We start from the raw sequence: 12,208 nt of genomic DNA, 5'->3' as shown, positions 1-12,208 counted from the left end.
AAGAAGAAGAAGAAGGAGACGCGAGAGTGTCGGGGATGTTTGTGGATGCGGCAAAAAAAAAAAGTACGTTCGACTTGGCTTTTGGTGAGGGAGCAGCGATGTCGTCTGTCTGGTCGTTCTTCAAAGTGTCTGAAGAGGATTCTCGCTATGCTGTATGTAATGATTGTGAGGGCCAGGTGATGCGAGGGGGAGTTTGTGTCAAATCGTTCAATACGACCAATTTGATCACCCACTTAAAAAACAAGCATCCCGAAGCCTACAAAGAATACGATAAACTAGCTAATGCTAACAAGCAGCGGAAGAAAGCTGCTGCTAACGCTACGGCAGCTGCACCAGTCGGTAGCCCCATAGAACAAGCGCTGGAAAAGACCAAGAAATTCCACAAGGACCACCCGAAGCAAAGGCATTGACCATGGCAATAACGAAGACGATCGCTGTTGATGACCAACCGTTTTCAGTAGTGGAAGACGGAGGATTCAGCGAGGTGCTGGAGGTCGCTGAACCCCGCTATGACAAGCCGAGTCGTTACTTTGCGGATGTCGCCCTGCCTGCCTTACGTGATATCATAGCCATTTTATTAATTTATTTTTATATAAATATTTATTTTTTCTTCTGAAAATCTGATGACAGTCATATTTTGCACACAGGTAAAGGTGCCCAATATCAGTCATTTCTGAAAATAAAAATGCGTTTTGGCTCTTTATTTGATTATCATAAAAATGTGTTTTCTATACAGATATCGACATCGGTAAATATCGGTATCGGCCATAACAGCAATATTAATATCAGTTATCGGTATCGGCCACAATTTTCACATCGGTGCATCACTAGGCTCCTCCAGTGAAGACTCTCCATCATCTGAACTATCATTGATAAAAGAATGTCCACCAGATCCGGAGGGACGGTTGTAGTGTGAGAAGGTGATGAAGCTCGGTTTGTGCTTCACCATGCGTAGGAGATCCAGGACTTTCGGCCCAAAATCAAGAACAGTTGCGAGGATAGTGAGTAGAGGACTGGAGTCCAGATTGAGAATAGGGCACAGACCCTTTGCTTCATGAACCTGTGGATTTGGGTCCACGTGTGCTCTGCTGAGAATGAGTGTCCAGGCTCCTGCAAGCACACAGCTTCCCGCTTGTGAATGTCTTCATCCAGTTCCCAGAGTGAGCTTCAGGGAGACAATGATTCCCTCTGTCTGGTCTTTGGAGAACTCGCTCATTCAGGGCTTGTTGTAACGTAGACTTTGAAAAAGCATCCTCGGGTGCAGGGTGTGTCGGAGGGGGAGAGGTTTGCACTCAGAGCCCCCTCTATGTCTAGATTAAGGTGGTCCAGTTTCCTTATCAGCTGGTTCATTGACTCCGACCAGGAAGACTTGACCTGCAGAGACTCCTTCTTACTGCTGGTCTCCTCCTCCATGTCATAACCATACCTCCTGGTCGTGCGATTGATTTCTGTACTCACAGTATCTCTCCTGGGCTGTAATTCACAGATGAGGAAAAGTGCCATCACTAGTTAGTGATAGTAACACACATGCTTCTTCTCTCAAACTCCAACCATGCAACCTGAAAGGGTGCCATGGCTTCATTGTTGGACAGAGAACGTCTCCTACGTCACCACAACTGTCACACCTTCTTGACGTGTATTGAAGCTCGGAGTGCGGGCAGAACCCAATCTGCACTCCTCCCCTCGCACCGGGGTGTTAGGCTGTGGTGATGCGATTGACTACTCACTGTCGGTGGTGACACAGCTGTCACTTGTTGGAGCTTGGCATGCTACTGGTGGAGGAAGATGTTATTTCATCCTTGCCTCTTAGTTGAACCAGTGACAGGATCTTCTCCCTCCGGACTTGGAATGTGTTTGCATTGAATGCATCTTTGTGGTCAGGAGAACTTGGAAGGGATCCGTGTAGTGTCTTTGCTTCCAGGGTTTTCTCCTGTGATTTTTGATGATCACCCAGTCTTCAGGTGATGCTGGAATGCACTAGGTGGTGATGGAAGTGCAGCTTTCACCTGAGCATGAAGGCCATTTCCATCAACGAGCAGATTGATGAGATGTTTTCTCCATCCATCCATCGTCTACCGCTTATCCTGTATTCAGGATTACGCCGGGCTGGAGCCGATCCAGGCTGTCATTGGGCATCGGAAACTACTCAACCTACTAATTATACTACAATGAACTACTAAATGAAAAATTCCCATCACATCCATAACATACTAATGCAGACTGAAAGTTCCATACTGCTAATGCAGCGTTTAGCTGTGGCGTCGTGTGACATCACCCTGTGGTTTTCTCTTGTTGTGATTTGCTTTTTAATCGATAGAGGATCAGTCCATCACCCCCCTGTATGTGGAGCGTAAAGCCAATGAGTGAATCTGCATTAGTGGAGGATGATTTGATGTCCTGTCACAGTGTCGGAAAAATACATGACGACAATACAAGAACATGAAAATACATTATGAGAATATGAGAAAAAAAACATGAAATGTGTCTGTTTCGGAATGCCCGAAGCACACGCACGCACACACGCAAGAACGCACGTGCTGATTGTCGTGGAGACAGAATGCAACAGAACGTCAGAGCAGGTATAAAAGGGCTGTCGGCCATTTTGTGTTCTCTTTTAGCACGAGGAGGGTCCCGGCTCCCGCCTCCTCCAGCAGCTCCATGGGGAGCCCATCACCCAGGTTTTCCCCTCCCAAACCTTTTTCCACAGCTTCCCCTCCTACCCTCTTCTCTCACTCCTCTTCCTCTCCAAGCTCCTGTTACCTCCTCCCCTGCCTCCTCACCCTCATCCTCCTGCTCATCCTCAAGCTCCTCCCCCAGCACCTCCTCTTGTTCTTCCTTGATCTCCTCATCCTCCTCCTCTTGTTCTTCCTCAATCTCCTCATCCTCCTCCTCTTGTTCTTCCTCCATCTCCTCCTCCTCCTCTTGTTCTCCCCCGATCACCCCTTTCTTCCCTGAACTCTCCCCCGACCTCTCCCCCCTGCCACAAGAGGACCCCATGACTCCTGTAGCTCCCGATCCTCCGATAAAGATCACCCTTAGTAGACCCTTAGCTAGTTCCCCTGTGACAGCCTCAGCCCCTAGCTCGTCACCTGTTGCCTCCACCTCAAACCCCCCGGGAAGTCTCGATGCATTTAGGCTGCTCTCAACAGGCCAAGAGCAGAAGTGGGTTAGGAACTTGCGGGCCCTTATGCTAGAGAGGAACAGAAAGCGTAGCGGTCGCGGGCTTAAGAGAGTTGCTGGAGAGCTGGGAGGCAGCCCTCCAAAGAAGCGCTGATAAGGCGTTTTTTAATAATATTGTGTTTAATGGTTTAATATACTAGGATGTAGTGTTTGTTTTTCTCTGTAGTGTTGTAGTGTTTGTTTTTCTCTGTAGTGTTGTAGTGTTTCGTTTCTCTGTAGTGTTGTAGTGTTTTGTTTCTCTGTAGTGTTGTAGTGTTTGTTTTTCTCTGTAGTGTTGTAGTGTTTCGTTTCTATACGTTGATGCATTGTTAGTTTTTGTGTAACGCCTGTAATGTCCTGTCCTGTCCCATCCTGTCCTGTAATGTCCCATCCTGTTCTGTACCGTGATGTCCTGTTCTGTCCTGTCCTGTAATGTCCCATCCTGTGATATCTTGTCCCGTCCTGTCCTGTAATGTCTTGTCCTGTTCTGTCCCGCCCTGTTCTGTCCCATAATGTCATGTCCTGTTCTGTCCCGTCCTGTCTCGTGATGTCCCTTCCCGTTCTGTCCTGTGATGTTCTGTCCTGTGATGTCCTGCCCTGTGATGTCCTGTCTTGTGATATCCTGCCCTATCATGTGATTTCCTGTCCTGTGATGTCCTTTTCTGTCTTGTAATGTCCTGCCCTGTCTTGTGATGTCCTGCCCTGTTGTGTGATGTCCTGTCCTGTGATGTCCTCTCCTGTCCTGTGATGTCCTCTCCTGTCCTGTGATGTCCTGTCCTGTGATGTCCTCTCCTGTCCTGTGATGTCCTGTTCTGTCCTGTCTTGTGATGTCCTGCGCTGTCCTGTCTTGTCCTGTTCTGGACATCACAGGCCATTACTGGACAGGGCAGGACACAACTGATCACGTGTGTCCTATGCTGAGCTGTTATGTCCCGTACAAACAGGACAAATGAGGTAAGTAAGAATGTTCCTCCTAGTGAATTCTAGTCGGGGTTCATCCAACAGGTAATAGTGTCCTCTGGACCTGATGGTCCACCAGCAACACAACCTCCCTGTGGTGGACTGGAAGGATCAAAAGGTGAGTTGGACAGCTACACAATGTATGATTTGTATTCTTTATGTACCTGGCCTTGAAACTAATTACATTAATGTTTTATGCAGCATCCATTTGATTGTTTCAGCACTGCCTTGGACCCGAATTGGCAAGAAGACCCAGGGGAACCCCAGGACCATCAGGACCCCCAGGACCAGACCAGAGAGACGAGGGAAGCAATGACTTGATACTGACATGGAAGAACCAGGTAAGGAATAATTGTATTATGCTGCTATTATTATTATGATTATTATTATGCTTGATCTAATACCTTTACCTTTGTTTTCTTCATGAAGTCAATTTAATAAATCAATGAAATGTGTTTTTTCATTCATAAAGAAGCCAAAGGATGAGAAAGATGAGGGAAGCCACGTGTCCACAGAGAACATGGATTTTCTATTCTAGCTTTGCTTCCCACTGCTGCTCTAAGTCTGGTGTTTTCTGTTCTTCTTGTCCTTTCTCTTCAGGTCCATCAGGTCCAGTTCTATGAAGTCTGTCTGTCTCCTCACCAGCAGCAAAGCAGCAGAGCGTCTAAGCTCCAGAGAAGATGCTCTCCTCCAGAGACGTGTCCAGACTTCTGCTTATGAGAGCTGCTGCCGTCTGCACCCCGCTGGTAAACAGGTACGTGACAAACTGTCTGCTGGGCGTGTCTTAGTTCATGGAAACATTTCCTCTAACCTTTGCCTCGCTTGTTAACGTAGTTTAAGAACACTCATGCTACGTCACGTCACATTGTAGCACATGTTCACCAGTGTTTCCCCTACCATTGTACAGGCTTGGCGGGCCGCCAGGCCAACGAGCGCCCCCGCCAGGCCAACAACCGGCCAAAAAAAAGAAAAAAAAGGAAAAAGAGAAAAAAAAAAAAAAACTGCGGTGTCGTGCGTGCGCAGATGATGCCCCATCATAACGGATAATCTGACAGCATTAAGTTATATCATCATTAGCATGGCACCACCAAAAAAACTTAAAAGGGATGAAGGACAAAAAGGTATTTCAAGGTTCTTCCTAAACACGGTGCCAAACGAGAGTACAGGTGGGGAAGAAGGGCGAGTGACAGGTGTGGAGGAACAAGTCAGAGGGGCAGAGGGAGGAGATGTCAGCGAGAGCAACCAACCGAGCGCTAGCAATAGCATCGGTGACCCAGATAGGGGCACTGGCAGCAAACACCGAAAATCCGGCTGGGACCCAGACTGGCTTAAAAACCCCAAATATAGCCAGTGGCTATACCAGACTCAACATGGTAAGTTACAATTTGTTGTCATTTGTTTTTTTTTTATTTAAAGGAAATATATTTAGCTTACATTGTTGTTCTAAAAGGGCTCAAAAGTCTGGTTCTGGAAGTAAAAATCCCATTCATTTTTCCCATTGAGAATTGGATTATTAGCCATAATATCATAACCATCCAAGCTCACCACCAGCTATCTCAATATGTATTGGTGCTTTATGCTCCTGTACATGAAATTAGTTTATATTAAATCAACTTTGTTTTTAGAAAAACACTGTTTATTCTCCGGCAGAAGAACTATACCACGAACCGATCGCGTAAATGCAACGTCTGATTGGTTCAGCCCGCCGTTACCATGGACATTTTTACCGCCCCCGCGAAACACTAGCCTCGTTCTTTATATGTCCATGGTAGGAGCATGGACGAGTAGGAGCCGTCTTGCTCAGCCTGGCTCAATTATGACACGCGTCTTGCTGAGTCTTGTATATTAAAAAACACTATCTTTAAATCAGCGCGCAGCAGTTAAGTTAGCTACTGTCAAACAAATAGAGCATTAAGGCTGCGGCTTCACATTAAAAGCATTTCACTGGCTTCACATTAGCATTTCACTGGACAAACGTGAGTTGGCTTTTATTTTGAAGTAACAGGAAGGTAAACGCTGAAGCAGGCAGCACCTTCACAGAGCCATGCACAGAGCCCACTGAGCCCAGCAGCCCCCGGCAGCGCGACACACACAAACGGAGACACATACACAGACAAACGGAGAGACGCACACTCACACAAACGGAGACTGCTGTCTCCACACAGCTATCGGACAAATGCCAGATTATAAAACACGCATTTAAAAAGGGGGGCTCACTGTCAATAACAATGCGGGACAACGTCTCAATTTGCGGGACGTGTGAAAAGTAATGGAAATGCGTGACTGTCCCGCACAAAGCGGGACGTCTGGTCACCCTAAGTGACAAAGCCAACTGCCATTAAACTAGAGTAGAATCAGAAGCAACTCAGCTTTTGGATGCTTACTGTTATTAACAGTAAGCACTTTGTGTTACATTTACTTGTATAAAAAGGGCTCTATAAATAAAGTTTGATTGATTGAACAGTCATATTGTTCTTAGTACAAAGAAACAGATAAAATGAGATAAATATAAAACGCCAGGCCATATGAAAAAAGCATGCTATACTATCATTTATTGAGAAAAGCTTGCAATGGATTGTGGGATTAGGAGTTATTTTATGTCCAGATAATAATATGTACACAATAGCTGTGTTCGAAATCGCCCCCTATCACGGATGTAGTGCACTATATAGTGTGTTCGCCATTTTGTAGTGTTGTTCGAATTCTCCGTGGCGGATTTCATCCACTATGTAGTGGACGACAAAATACCCACAATGCACCGCAAAATTGAGTGAACAAGCGATGTACACTACATTGTGCTCCCGTATCCCACAATGCAATGCTGCCGTGGTTTGTCAGAGGAGAAGAAGGAGACTAAATGGCCGCCGCACCAAACGCCGCACCAAACGCCGCTTTTGTCTACAAATGTAAGTAACGTTAGAATGTACACATTTCATGCGTGTAATACTTTAGTGGCGTAGTTTTTATGCCAGTAGTTTTAAAACGAGACGATTTCTTGGTGGAGAAGCATCCTGTTTGTTGTTTGTATCTGCTAGCTAACGTTAACACTAAGCTAACGCTAAAGCTAGTAGCAGACAGCCGCTCACATCTGATCATAACGTTTGTTCTCTTTTCCCAATTGGCGATGTGTTAGAAAAATATATGCTTTTCTGTTTCTTGTTTCAAGGGACTGATGAGGATGTGGAAACACTAATTAAAATGCGAATGAAGCACAACGAGCTGTTCTCAGGCCGACGAAATGCGGCTCTGCATGGATGGGAGTAAGCAAACAAATTTGAGTGATAGCATCATTTTGTTCCTTACTGAATTTTACAATTTTGTGAACTTATTATAGTCTGTTTTCTCTAACCCCTGAACCCCCGCTCATGCTCATGTAAAGCGCCTTGGGTATTTTGAAAGGCGCTATATAAATAAGTTATTATTATTATTGTTATTCTCACAGTGGTTTTTTGTATTTTGTTTTACAGTTACTGACATCTCCAGCTCCTTCAAGGATTCCCTTGGGCGGGGAAGACTGTTCACCTGATTCCCGTTTTTCCTGATTCTAACCCTTTGGCATATTCTTTAATAAATACATTTTTGTAGAGTTCATATTTGTCATTCCTGATTGAAACATTAAATGTATCATTTTTAGTGTTTAAGGGTATAGAAATAAGGACTGCCACAGGTATTTCCAGTTAATTAACCAGATGATTACCTATTTCATTATTTTATGTTGTTGTTGCTGCAATTACTTGAACTGATTTATCAAAAAATGATAACCTTGGTGAGTTATGTAATAACTGGTTGAGCAGTAAGTCATTGAAATTAAGTTAATGTGTAAAAGTTTAATGTAAGTTTAAAGAAAACAGACATTTTTGCCATGATTGTCTTTCACGTTGGGGTCCTCAGCAAAACAATGAAAAGCTTAGTTTTTTATGTGTTAATTATAATGGCAATATAAAGTTATATTACTATAATTGAGTTAAGGTAAGTAGAGTTTTTAAATGATTATCAAAGACATTTTAATTTCATTTGGTAGTCATTCACTAAATCATGGGTTCAATCATAGGGTTTCCCCATATCAGTTAGCATGTTAGCTAAGATTTATTTTGGTATTTACCTGTTGACGTCGGCGAATCAATAAATAGCGCCGTAAACGCCTAAGACGCCGTTCCCTTCGCCTCCATCGGTGCCTGAGAACCAGGAGTTGGGCGAGCAGCATCAAAACAACAACGGGTACCATTTTTTCATAGAATAAACAACTTTTTTAAGAAAGTAGCCGATACACAAGTAGCCAATTACGAGCTAAATAGCTACTGACCACTAGCTACTTAGCTACGAGCTAAATAGCTACTGACCACTAGCGTTAGTTCGCACGCGCTACGTATCTTACAGCTTGTGCGCAACCCTGAGCATTTACAGCTCATGACGAGGACACAAAACAGTAGCTGACAAAACCAAACTCACACACCATTGATATTTCAACAGTTTATTGACCAAGAAACACAACCGCCATGAAGAATCACATCTTTATACCGTCAGGTATGTTTACATGATGCTCGGCGCGCCCACTCACGTCACATGAGTATCTGGCGCATCTGCTGACGTAACCACGTTCAGAAAATGACCCGTGTAGTGTCCGAATTCTCCTCCCGTCGTACCCTACATCGTGTACATGATGTAGTGCACTATATCATATACACGATGTAGGGGATAGGGAGTGAGTGAATGAGTGAATGATTTCGAACACAGCTATGGTTTTATAAGAGTACTGGGGTAGCTGGTGGGCCTTATTTCCATAGTTAAAGCAAAAGATATTAGCAAATGAACATTTTCAAATGAGGTTTTGAAGGAGAATTTTTTTTTTCGTGGGCAAATTAATAATAGACTTTCTGAATTGAAATATTCTTCATTTACAGGAATGTTCTGTCGCATATGCCGCCAGCATAAGCAGGCTGTAAAGAAAGGATCACCCCAAAGGGTGTTCATTGAGGTCCCCTCTCAGACGTTTAGAAAGGATGTCTTGGATGCCCATTTGAGGTCAGAACATCACAGTGCAGCGTTTAAGGCCCACACAACTTTGGTTAAAGGTAAGATTTAATCTAATGATTTGATTTCAGTGAAAGAATTAACTAGAACTAGACTTTAATCACATTAATGTGAAACTGATGTGTAAGGGCTTATTTTGCTCTTTGTCCAGGTCACTCTGTCACAGCAGCTTTCGAGCCTGTGGTCGTTATTGAGCATGAGGCTGTGGTGGGTGCTTTTAAGTGTCTGTACTGGCTGGTAAAACACGAAATTGCCCACCACACTAACTATCCAGCTCTGCTTGAGCTAGCTGAGCTGCTGGGTTGTGACTACTTTGCCAAACTGAAGGTAACTGTATAATATTAACTGGTAAACTGTCAACTGTATTATAATAAGACTTATATAATTTAAATTTTTGTATTTTTCTATATCTCTTTTATTTTCAAAGATAGGGAAATCCACCAACTATAGGTCCCACCGCATGGTTGATGAAATGCTGGAAATACTGGCTGGTGTTATAGAAGCACCAATCCTGCAGGACATTAGAAACTCCCAGGCTGTCGGGATCGAACTGGATGAGAGCACTGATGTTGCTGTGATTAAACAGCTGGATGTACATGTTCGGTAAAAAGATAATGTTTTCTTGTAACAATAATTTAACATAGTTTGAAAAATATATTGCAAGATCAAGCTGTGTGTATTTATTTAATTTTAAAACTATTTTATTTTAGATACCTTGATAAAGAGGGAGTTCTTTTTAGCCAGTTTTTGGATTTGGTTCCCCTTCCTGATGGGAAGGCTGACACCATTGTGACTGCCATCCATAGCATCCTTGATCAGAAGGGCATTCCCAAGGACAAAATATTTGGTCTTGGGACGGACGGTGCAGCAGTCATGACAGGTATAAGATTATTGGACTTAAATATATTGTTTTTTTTGCAATTATACCCTCTAATCTTTTTTCTTTTTAAAAATAGGACGCCATAATGGAGTGGCGAAACAACTCTGCGACACCATGCCATGGCTAGTCGCTGTGCACTGTGCTGCCCATCGTTTGGCTCTGGTCTGCAGAGATGCCTCAGAGAAAACAGCCTACCGTAGATGACCATTTAGTCGCCCGGGCGTTTAATATGCTAAATCGACTTGGAGCCCAGGCGTTTATAAGAACCAGGCGCGTATTTGCAACAGGCTACAATTTATTTTTGCAATGAGCAGCACCAGACCATCATGCAAAGAACAAGGAGCTCACCATAGCACCATAGCACCACTGGAACAAAACTACTTTTTCCCCCCGACGCATCTTTATTGACATCAGACAATAAATACAAAGACAGTTTGTCTGTGTTACCGCGACACAGGGAGCTGATCAGAGCAGTGTTATGAATGGTAACGGAAGGGGGGGTCGATCGCGGTAATTTCAACATTGTATATTAGCGCATTTATCTATATCCCTATATCCCTCAGTCTAGCGCGCCTGTGTTTGTGTGTCTGTGTGTGTGTGTGCGCGCGCCTGCATGCGAGAGAGAGAGAGAGAGCGAGAGGAGGGGCTGACTGACAGAAGAGGTGAGAGCCGGTGAAGTGCTGTTAAAAAAAAACTTTTCTTTTCTGTGCAAGACTATGGTAAACACTTAATCGCCCGGGCGTTTAATTGAACCGGCGTTTATTATGCAAAATGAGGTCGGACCCCGGCGGCTATTAGAGCAAAGGCGCGTATTTGCACGCGGGCGATTATTTGGTCATCTACGGTACATGAAGACTTTCAGGGACCACCTGCAGCATCTTCACCTGTATTTTTGTAACAGCAGCAACAGGACAGAAGTTTTGAAGGCAGCAGCCACAACACTGGGAATCGCTAATCTGAAAGTTAAGGTAAGACAAACCTTAATTTTTACAAGGAGGAAAGATTACAGAAAACTGTTTCATTGCACCAGATATTTCATAATATTTTCCCTGCAATAATGTATAGGAAGTCAAGGACACACGCTGGCTTTCTCAGCACTAGGCAGTGGCAAACCTGCGGAGAAATCTCCCTGCAGTGCTGACGGCCCTTGCAGAGGAGGTACAACACAATAAGTGCCCTGTGGCAAAAGGACTCTACTCCTTTTGTGCCACTTATCGTTTTGTAGCTGCACTGTACCTTCAGGCTGATGTGCTTACTCATCTGGCGAGATTGTCAAAGATCTTCCAGAAGGAGGATGTTAATTTCCTCGCTGTGAAAGACCAGGTTAGATTATCCACTATCCTTGTTATAACTTTTTTTTTTAATCCAAACAAATGATTTGATATTTTAAGACTATTTGGTTGTGCAGTTGTCACACTGCATACTAAATGTAACTTTGTTTTTCCCTCAGGTACCAGTCACAATTGCCTCAATCCAAAGGATTAAGGAGGCAGGTCACAACCAACCTCCTGGCTCAGCCCTGGCCAAACTCCACCACGACCTGAGATCCCAGGGGGCTGGGATGGTTTAATATCAGGGCTGAAGAGGAGAGAGAGAGGAGAGGGCAGCAGTCCTCTGGCAGCAGTGACCAGCAATCATTTTGGGGTCGATTTTGCACTCAGGTATTTATTTTTATATTTATTTATATTAGCTAATTGCAACCTGACAGATACAACTATTTTGTACCACAATTATCATAGGATAACAAGTTTTTTTTTTAACAAACTAGGTGATGGAGCCATATCTGCTGCAACTTGTTGAGCAGTTGAACGGGCGTTTCCAGGAACTCCACATCCTTGGGGCATTTAGTGTGCTGAGCCCACAAGCAGCCAGGAAGCTGGATCAGGATGTGCCTGTGAGCCAACTGAAGACTCTCGCAAAAAAGTTCCACGCAATGGATGAGCAGACACTGCTGGAAGAGTGGTCTTCATTCAGAGAACATCTCACTACTGGCATGCTGAAGGTGAAAGATTTTTTTAAGAGCTAGCTTTGTCCCTTATCAAATTTCATCTTATATTAATGTTCCTTGTCAACTGCTCTATCAAACTATAGGACAAGAACCAGATGGATGTAATGAAGGAGCTGACATCACAGTACGATGAGCTCAGTCAGCTCTACCCCTGTCTGAGCAAGCTTGCT

The 12,208-nt window shown here is 44.1% G+C and overlaps 3 long non-coding RNA genes across 3 annotated transcripts in view; all 3 read left to right on the top strand.

The window, feature by feature from the left end:
• Positions 1 to 6,968, top strand: part of LOC311028993 — a 230,020-nt gene extending 223,052 nt beyond the window's left edge. Inside the window, exon 3 of the long non-coding RNA XR_014598819.1 lies at positions 6,746 to 6,968. This is a non-coding gene — a long non-coding RNA (uncharacterized lncRNA). The remainder of the gene's footprint in view (positions 1 to 6,745) is intronic.
• Positions 6,969 to 9,373: 2,405 nt separating this feature from the next.
• LOC311028608 lies at positions 9,374 to 9,972 on the top strand. Its single transcript, XR_014598742.1, has 3 exons — positions 9,374 to 9,477; positions 9,578 to 9,753; positions 9,861 to 9,972. It is a non-coding gene; the product is annotated as an uncharacterized lncRNA (long non-coding RNA).
• A 926-nt stretch (positions 9,973 to 10,898) lies between these two features.
• LOC311028716 lies at positions 10,899 to 11,954 on the top strand. The gene is made up of 3 exons (XR_014598771.1): positions 10,899 to 10,998; positions 11,481 to 11,691; positions 11,835 to 11,954. It is a non-coding gene; the product is annotated as an uncharacterized lncRNA (long non-coding RNA).
• Positions 11,955 to 12,208: the final 254 nt, after the last annotated feature.

This window comes from Eutrigla gurnardus (genome assembly GCF_963514095.1).
Source record: "Eutrigla gurnardus genome assembly, chromosome: 18".
In the NCBI taxonomy this organism is placed as follows: domain Eukaryota; kingdom Metazoa; phylum Chordata; class Actinopteri; order Perciformes; family Triglidae; genus Eutrigla; species Eutrigla gurnardus.
This window is presented reverse-complemented; position numbering and strand designations above follow the sequence as displayed.